Source organism: Anopheles stephensi, unplaced genomic scaffold (genome assembly GCF_013141755.1).
Source record: "Anopheles stephensi strain Indian unplaced genomic scaffold, UCI_ANSTEP_V1.0 ucontig164, whole genome shotgun sequence".
Classification (NCBI taxonomy): domain Eukaryota; kingdom Metazoa; phylum Arthropoda; class Insecta; order Diptera; family Culicidae; genus Anopheles; species Anopheles stephensi.
Window position 1 is genome coordinate 33,345 of NW_023405085.1, and position 7,530 is coordinate 40,874.

Consider the following 7,530-nt stretch of genomic DNA (forward strand, 5'->3'; position numbering starts at 1 on the left):
GATCAGGGAGGCGTTGAAGGCGGCACTCGCCAAGGAGCCAGCGGTGGCCTCGCTTCGCATCTGGGAGCGGGCAGATGCCACAAAGCGGGCCCGCGTGCGGCTACCGCGAGTGGAAGCGGAAGCCCTGCTCCAAAAAGATCGCCTTATTATAGACTACTCCTCGTGTCGGCTGGAGGAGGCCCCCAGGCTGGAGGCGGCAAAGCGCCGTTGCTTCCGGTGCCTGGAAAGGGGCCACATGGCAGCGGACTGCGTCGGGCCCGATCGCAGCAACTGCTGCATCAGATGCGGAGCTCCTGGCCATCGGGCGGCCAGCTGCAGCAGTGCGGTTAGCTGCATTCGGTGTGGAGGACCACATCGAATTGCAGCGCACGGCTGCAGGGGAGCTAACCTTCCCCCCCGCCGCTAAGCATGTCTGTGGGGAGCCACCTCCAGGTCCTGCAGGTTAACACCAACAGGAGTCGGAGTGCGCAGGACCTGGCTCTCCACACAATGCGGACGGAGCGGGTGGACGTTATGGTGGTGTGCGAGCTGAGTTCGGTTCCGGACGGGAACGCAAACTGGGTGGTGGACCGCGACAGGCTGGTGGCCATTGTCGCGAGCGGATACTCCCACCCGGTTCAGCGGATCTGGAGCTCGAGTTTTCCCGGCATCGTGGCGGCGGACGTGGCAGGCGTCACGATCATAGCGTGTTACGCGTCGCCAAGCATCGGGGTTCCCCAGTTTGTCGAGATGCTGCAACGCATTGAGGTGCTCGCCTCAGGACGCCCCCGAGTGTTGCTTGCCGGCGACTTCAACGCCTGGCATAGCGCCTGGGGCAGCAGCAGGACCAACGCGAAGGGCGAGGAACTGCTACAGCTGGCGGAGGGTCTCGGGCTCGACGTCCTGAACCTGGGGAGGGAAGCCACCTTCCTCGGGAACGGCGTCGCTCGCCCGAGCATTGTGGACGTCGCCTTCGCCAGTACTTCCATCAGCAGGCAGGACCTCGTCGGGGACCCCGACAGGCAATGGAGGATGCTGGGAACTTACTCATTCAGCGACCACCGGTACATCCGCTTCGAGGTGGGGGAAAGGCCGGCGGCAACGAGCCGCAACTCTACGGGAGCAGAAGCAGCACCAGCAGTGAGAGCAGCGGGCAGACGCTGGCGGGCAAAGGAGTTTAGCCGGGAGCTGTTCGACATCGCGTTGCGGGCAGCCAACTTCGTGGAGGAGGCCACGGACCCTGAGGGCCTGACCCGAACCCTGAGCCGGGCGTGCAGCGAGATCATGGCGGAGGTTTCCCCGTCAGTCGGCCACACAGGACGTCCGGCGTACTGGTGGACACCAGAAATCGGCCGGCTACGGGAGAACTGCCGCCTGGCTTGGGAACGGTACAGCAGGGTACCGACTAGCGACACGGCAGCCCGCAGAACAGCTTCTGCACGGCACCAGGAGGCCCGCCAGCTGCTGACAGCTGAGATCCGGGCTAGCAAGCGGGACCGTTACAATGAGTTTCTGCAACACCTGGAGGATGATGAGACGGGTAGGTGGCAGGGGGAGCTCCTGCGACGGCTCGGAGGGAGCCGCGTCGCACAAGAACGCGATCCGGCCGTTCTGCAGCGCATTGTGGACGCGCTGTGCCCGAACCACCCCCCTGTTGCCTGGCCTACCATCGAATCGGACGGCGTCGACATCAGGCCAGTGACGGAGCAGGAGTTGCTCGACATCGCAGCTGGCCTGAACCCTCGGAAGGCGCCCGGTCTGGATGGACTGCCGAACGCTGCCCTTTCGGCTGCCATCCGGGCGCATCCGACGACGTTCGCGAGGCTCCTCCAGGAGCAGATGGATGCTGGCCGCTTCCCGCGGCAATGGAGGAAGGCGAAGCTGGTGCTGCTTCCCAAACCGGGAAAACCCCCGGGCGAGCCGTCATCGGTGAGACCGGTGATGTTGCTGGACACGCCCGGCAAGGTGTACGAGCGAGTACTGCTGAACCGCCTGAACGACCACATCGAGATGCCGACGGAGCCGCTCCTCTCCGAATACCAGTTCGGCTTTCGGCGTGGTCGGTCGACACTTCAGGCGGTTGGGCTGGTGATGGAGGCTGCCAGATCTGCGATGAGTTTCGGGCGAACGAATAGACGCGACAAGCGCTGCCTGCTTGTCGTTGCTCTGGACGTCCGTAACGCCTTCAATTCCGCAGACTGGCAGGCCATAGCACTGGCGCTGCAGACCAAAGGAGTGCCCTCAGGACTGCGCAGCATCCTGCAGGAGTACTTCTCCGACCGTGAGCTGACGTATGATACCAGCTCCGGTCCGGTAACACGCCGAGTAACGGCAGGTGTTCCGCAGGGGTCCATTCTGGGCCCCACCCTGTGGAATATCCTGTACGACGGCGTGTTCGGAGTGCAGCTGCCGGAAGGTGCATCCGTCATCGGCTTTGCGGACGACCTGGCAGTACTCGCCAAGGGGTGTACACCGGAGGAGGCGGCAGGTGTAGCAGAGGAAGCTGTGGCAGCGATTTCCGCCTGGATGGAGCAACATCGGTTGCAGCTGGCCCCGGAAAAGACGGAGATCGTCCTCATCTCCAGTCTGCGTCGGGGCCATCCAGCGGTGCCCGTAGTGATCAACGGCGTCGAGGTCCGCTCGAAGCCGGCGATACGCTACCTCGGGGTCATGCTTCACGACCACCTCTCGTGGAAGCCACACGTCGAGAAGGCCACCGCAAAGGCACTCCGTGTGGTGAAGCTGGCCACCGGCGTGATGTCCAACCACGCCGGACCGAGGATGGCTAAACGTCGGCTGCTGGCAGCAGTGGCGGACTCGGTTGTGCGATACGCGGCACCCATCTGGGCGGAGGCGGTGAAGTTCCAGTGGTGCAGGCGGAAACTGGAGCAGCTGCAGCGACCTTTGGCGAAAGGTGTCGCCAGGACCTTCCGTACCGTCGGCTACGACACGGCGGTAGTGCTGGCTGGACTGGTCCCGCTACACCTGCAGGTGGACGAGATCGCGCGGTGCTATACCAGGCACCAACGGGCGTTGCAGAGGCGGGTGCTGATAGACAAGGAGGTCATCAAGCGGCTGGAGCACTCGGCAACCATAAGACAGTGGCAGACATCGTGGGACCAGGATGCCGCTCATCCGACCGCGAGCAGGTTCCTACGATGGGCTCACCGCGTGCTGCCGGATATTGCCGGCTGGGTAGGTAGGAAGCACGGCGAGGTTGATTTCTTCCTTAGCCAGGTACTCTCCGGACATGGCTTCTTCCGGGAGTACCTACATGCTATGGGTTTCACCTCTGCCCCGACCTGCCCATTCTGCGCCGACAACACCGTGGAGTCGGCAGAGCACGTGGTGTTCCACTGTCCGAGGTTCGCCGACATAAGAGTGCAGTTCCTGACGGACGCGGACGGCGTCGTCATTTCCCCCGATGAGCTGGAGCGTTTTCTGCTGTCGAGCCCGGAGGCTTGGCAGCGAACGGCCACGGCAGCACGGCGGATCTGCAGCTTCCTACAACAAAGGTGGCTGGAGCAGCAGGTTGCCGAAAACGCGGCCATCGCTGGCGGGATCGTTTCCGCCAATGAGCTGGCGGAACGCGTTCGGCAACAGGTCCGCCGTGAAGCCAGAAACGCTGGCCAACGGCGAAGACGCCGGCAACGGCAGACATCCGCCATCGGGGAGATGGACATGGACCAACAACAGCACCCGTCCAATCAGCAGCAGGAGAGTCAACGCCCAGTTCGGCCCGAACGGGTTCCGCCATCGGCCGAAGTGTTACTTCGTCGTCGGCTAAGGCGGAACCAACGGCAGCGGGAATACCGCGCCCAATTACGCGCGGGTACATTGCCGCCATTGCGTTCGGGCCGAACTCGTCGAAGTAGAGCACCGCCGACGGAGGAGGAGCTAGCCCGACGACGGGCCAACAGGCGCGCGCGAGAACGCCAACGCCGCCACGAGCGACAGGATCGCCATCGCGGCTTAATGTCGGCCGACGTAGAAGCCGCCATCGCGACCACCAACACGTCTACGCGTTGAGTGGGAGCGGTTACGGCCGAAACGATCGGCCAGTCAGCGAGCGTGCGAAAACACGACCGGGCGAGACCGGCATTTTGCCGTCTCCGCTTTGTGCGGTCGTTCGTTCTAGCACAGTCGGGCGAGAGAGAGCGCGCGTGCGCTCGGTTCGGGTACGTTCGGCATTTTGCGTCGTCCGCTTTGTGCGGATGTTCGTACCCGACCAGCAGTGGGAGAGAGAGCGTGCGCGTGCACGGTGAGAGTTAGGTCCGTCTTGTTCGTTTACGTTTTGTGCGGATGTTTGTTCTGTCCCACCGTAAGCGTCAAAGTGTTAGCGTGATTATGTGTGTGCATGTGTGTGTGCGTACATACTCATCGTTAGTATTAGGAAAAATGGAGACTCGACGAACCGCGGGCACGCCCGCTTCGTTAATGTTAGGTGTGTAAACGTAAGTCCTTCATTTTTAATGTTGCGTTTACGAATAGCTAGGCGGGGCGCGTGCCCTTACTAAATGTAGTCAGGGACGCCATTGCAGCCGGTGGCTACGCCTCCGTCGGGAAGGCCGCCGGCAATGGAGAGGTTTATTCGTTTTATAATTGTTCATGCGTGTTTCTGTATCGTTTATTGTTTATAAATAAGTAACGCGGCAAAACATTTATAAATTTAAATGAATAAACGAATGCAATTTAAAAAAAAAAAAAAGAAGTGGAGCTTGCGGCTTAATTTGACTCAACACGGGAAAACTTACCAGGTCCGAACTTATCGAGGTAAGACAGATTAAGAGCTCTTTCTCAAATTTAAGGGTAGTGGTGCATGGCCGTTCTTAGTTCGTGGAATGATTTGTCTGGTTAATTCCGATAACGAACGCGACTCAAACAAGCTAACTAGAACGCTGTCAGCAGTGTGCCTCCGGGCGCACCTGACGTTACGGGGCGGCGGCGCCTTCGCGGGCGGTCGTCGCACTAGTTTGCCCTGCTTAGCGGGACAACTTGTGTTTAGCAAGGTGAGAGTGAGCGATAACAGGTCCGTGATGCCCTTAGATGTTCTGGGCTGCACGCGTGCTACAATGTGGGCAGCAGCGTGTTCTCGCCAATAGGCGCCCCCATTCCGAGAGGAACGGGAAATCACCCAAATGCTCATTTAGTTGGGATTGGGGACTGCAACGGTCCCCATGAACCTGGAATTTCTAGTAAGTGCTAGTCATTAGCTAGCGCTGATTACGTCCCTGCCCTTTGTACACACCGCCCGTCGCTACTACCGATGGATTATTTAGTGAGGTCTCTGGAGGCATACCTTCCGCGGTTCCTTCGTGAGCTGCAGTTGGCACGGCCGAAGTTGACCGAACTTGATGATTTAGAGGAAGTAAAAGTCGTAACAAGGTTTCCGTAGGTGAACCTGCGGAAGGATCATTACCGATCAAACAAGTCCGGGAGTGAGGTTGCCAAACGCATCGTCGGCATCACATGCTGACGCGCACGCTACAACCACAAGATGGTGTAGCACACTTGGTAGAGTTGAGCGAAAGCAACTCTTTCAAAGGGATACACATACCACTGCCTCGGCGAAGGTCAGTAAAGACGCACACTTTGGTAGTACCGGGTACCTTATACACTGACTGATTGTCGTGTCACAACGGGGTGATCGACAGTCGCACTTTGGCGTGCTCGGCTCCGCATCCGTCGGGGCCGTGGGCGCCTGCAGTGTGGTACTAGGGAACCAGAGTTGTGTGTTGGTATGTGTATAATGGATGGATGGACTTCGGTTCCATTCATCAACTAGTTCGGTGTGTACGTTAAACCCTAGGCAGGGGATCACTCGGCTCATGGATCGATGAAGACCGCAGCTAAATGCGCGTCAGAATGTGAACTGCAGGACACATGAACATCGACACGTTGAACGCATATGGCGCATCGGACGACTCAACCCGACCGATGCACACATCCTTGAGTGCCTACCAAGTTATCTCAACACTCTAACCAAACTGACCGTCCTGACCCCATCATAGGGGGGTAGGCTGTCGCAGCATGGCGTGCTCGGATCCGCATCCTTGTCGGGACCGTGGGCGCTGAAAGTGAGAGTGCTAACACAGAGAGACATACGAGGTATGGTACACAAACCTAAACACACACACACACATGTGAGCATGGGTGAAGAGCGAGCGCGCGTCAAGTCGCACGGTTCGACCTCTAGTATCAACCAACGGATGTATCCACCACAGCATATAAGGTTATCACCAATTGCACGGGGACTTCCACCGGTTGGCTCGGGTCGAGTAACACTTGCGGCCCAACGCGCTCGTATCTTTCCTCGCATCCAGTTGCAGTCGCGAGACGTGCTCACGCCGTGTGGTGAGTGAGGTTAGCACGACAGGGGTGATTTATCACCGCTTCTCCCGTCGCATCATTGTGACAGTGGAGTCTGTAGGCCTCAAGTGATGTGTGACGACCCTCAGAATTTAAGCATATTAATAAGAGGAGGAAGAGAAACCAACCGGGATTCCCTGAGTAGCTGCGAGCGAAACGGGAAGAGCTCAGCACGTAGGGACGACGAGGGGGCCTCGTCTGTCCGATGCCGTGTACTGGACCGGTCCGTTATCTGCTACGCACGGTGCAAACAGTTCAAGTCTAACTTGAAGGTGGCCCATTATCCCACAGAGGGTGATAGGCCCGTAGAACGGCACAGGACTGTGGTGGCAGACGGCCGGCTCCATGGAGTCGTGTTGCTTGATAGTGCAGCACTAAGTGGGAGGTAAACTCCTTCTAAAGCTAAATACCGCCATGAGACCGATAGCGAACAAGTACCGTGAGGGAAAGTTGAAAAGCACTCTGAATAGAGAGTCAAATAGTACGTGAAACTGCCTAGGGGGACGCAAACCCGTTGAACTCAATGATCCGGGCGGCGATATTCAGCGGTGGGCCTCCGGGCCTACCGTGCACTTATCGATCCGCAGCAAACGGACATCGCGATCCATTGCGCATCTGCGTGAGCATATCATTCCGGCAATAGGCCCTGGCTCGTGGTGGACGGCTCCCTAGTAGGGGCGGCTTGGCGGCCGCTCCCAACGGGGGTCTCCGCGCCTTTCACACCCGAGAGGCGCGGGTCCGACCGAGTCTTGGTGCGCCGCTGGAAGCACGATGGAACGTACGACCGGGGTCTAGGGAGCAGCCTTGTAGCCGAAGGCCTAGAAGCACTCGACCCCCCGATCGGCGATGACGCACTATGCATTGAGGCAACCTCCGGGACCCGTCTTGAAACACGGACCAAGAAGTCTATCTTGCGCGCAAGCCAATGGGCGTCGCGTAACCAGCAATGGTTGCGCACACGACTCAAACCCAAAGGCACAGACAACTCGAACAAGGGTTGCTAGGGATTACGGGTTCGGCACGGGCGCAAGCCTTCGTCGGGCCCCTCCATCCCGGGGTGTCCCGTTCCCGCGGCTGTCTCGTGCAGCCCGAGTGGGCATCCCTCGAGTGCGTAGGATGCGACCCGAAAGATGGTGAACTATGCCTGATCAGGCCGAAGTCAGGGAAACCCTGATGGAGGGC

At 59.3% G+C, this 7,530-nt stretch overlaps 1 non-coding gene across 1 annotated transcript; it reads left to right on the plus strand.

The window, feature by feature from the left end:
• Window positions 1-5,780: 5,780 nt before the first annotated feature.
• On the plus strand, window positions 5,781-5,938 carry LOC118515560. The gene has a single exon (XR_004907226.1). It is a non-coding gene; the product is annotated as a 5.8S ribosomal RNA (ribosomal RNA).
• Window positions 5,939-7,530: the final 1,592 nt, after the last annotated feature.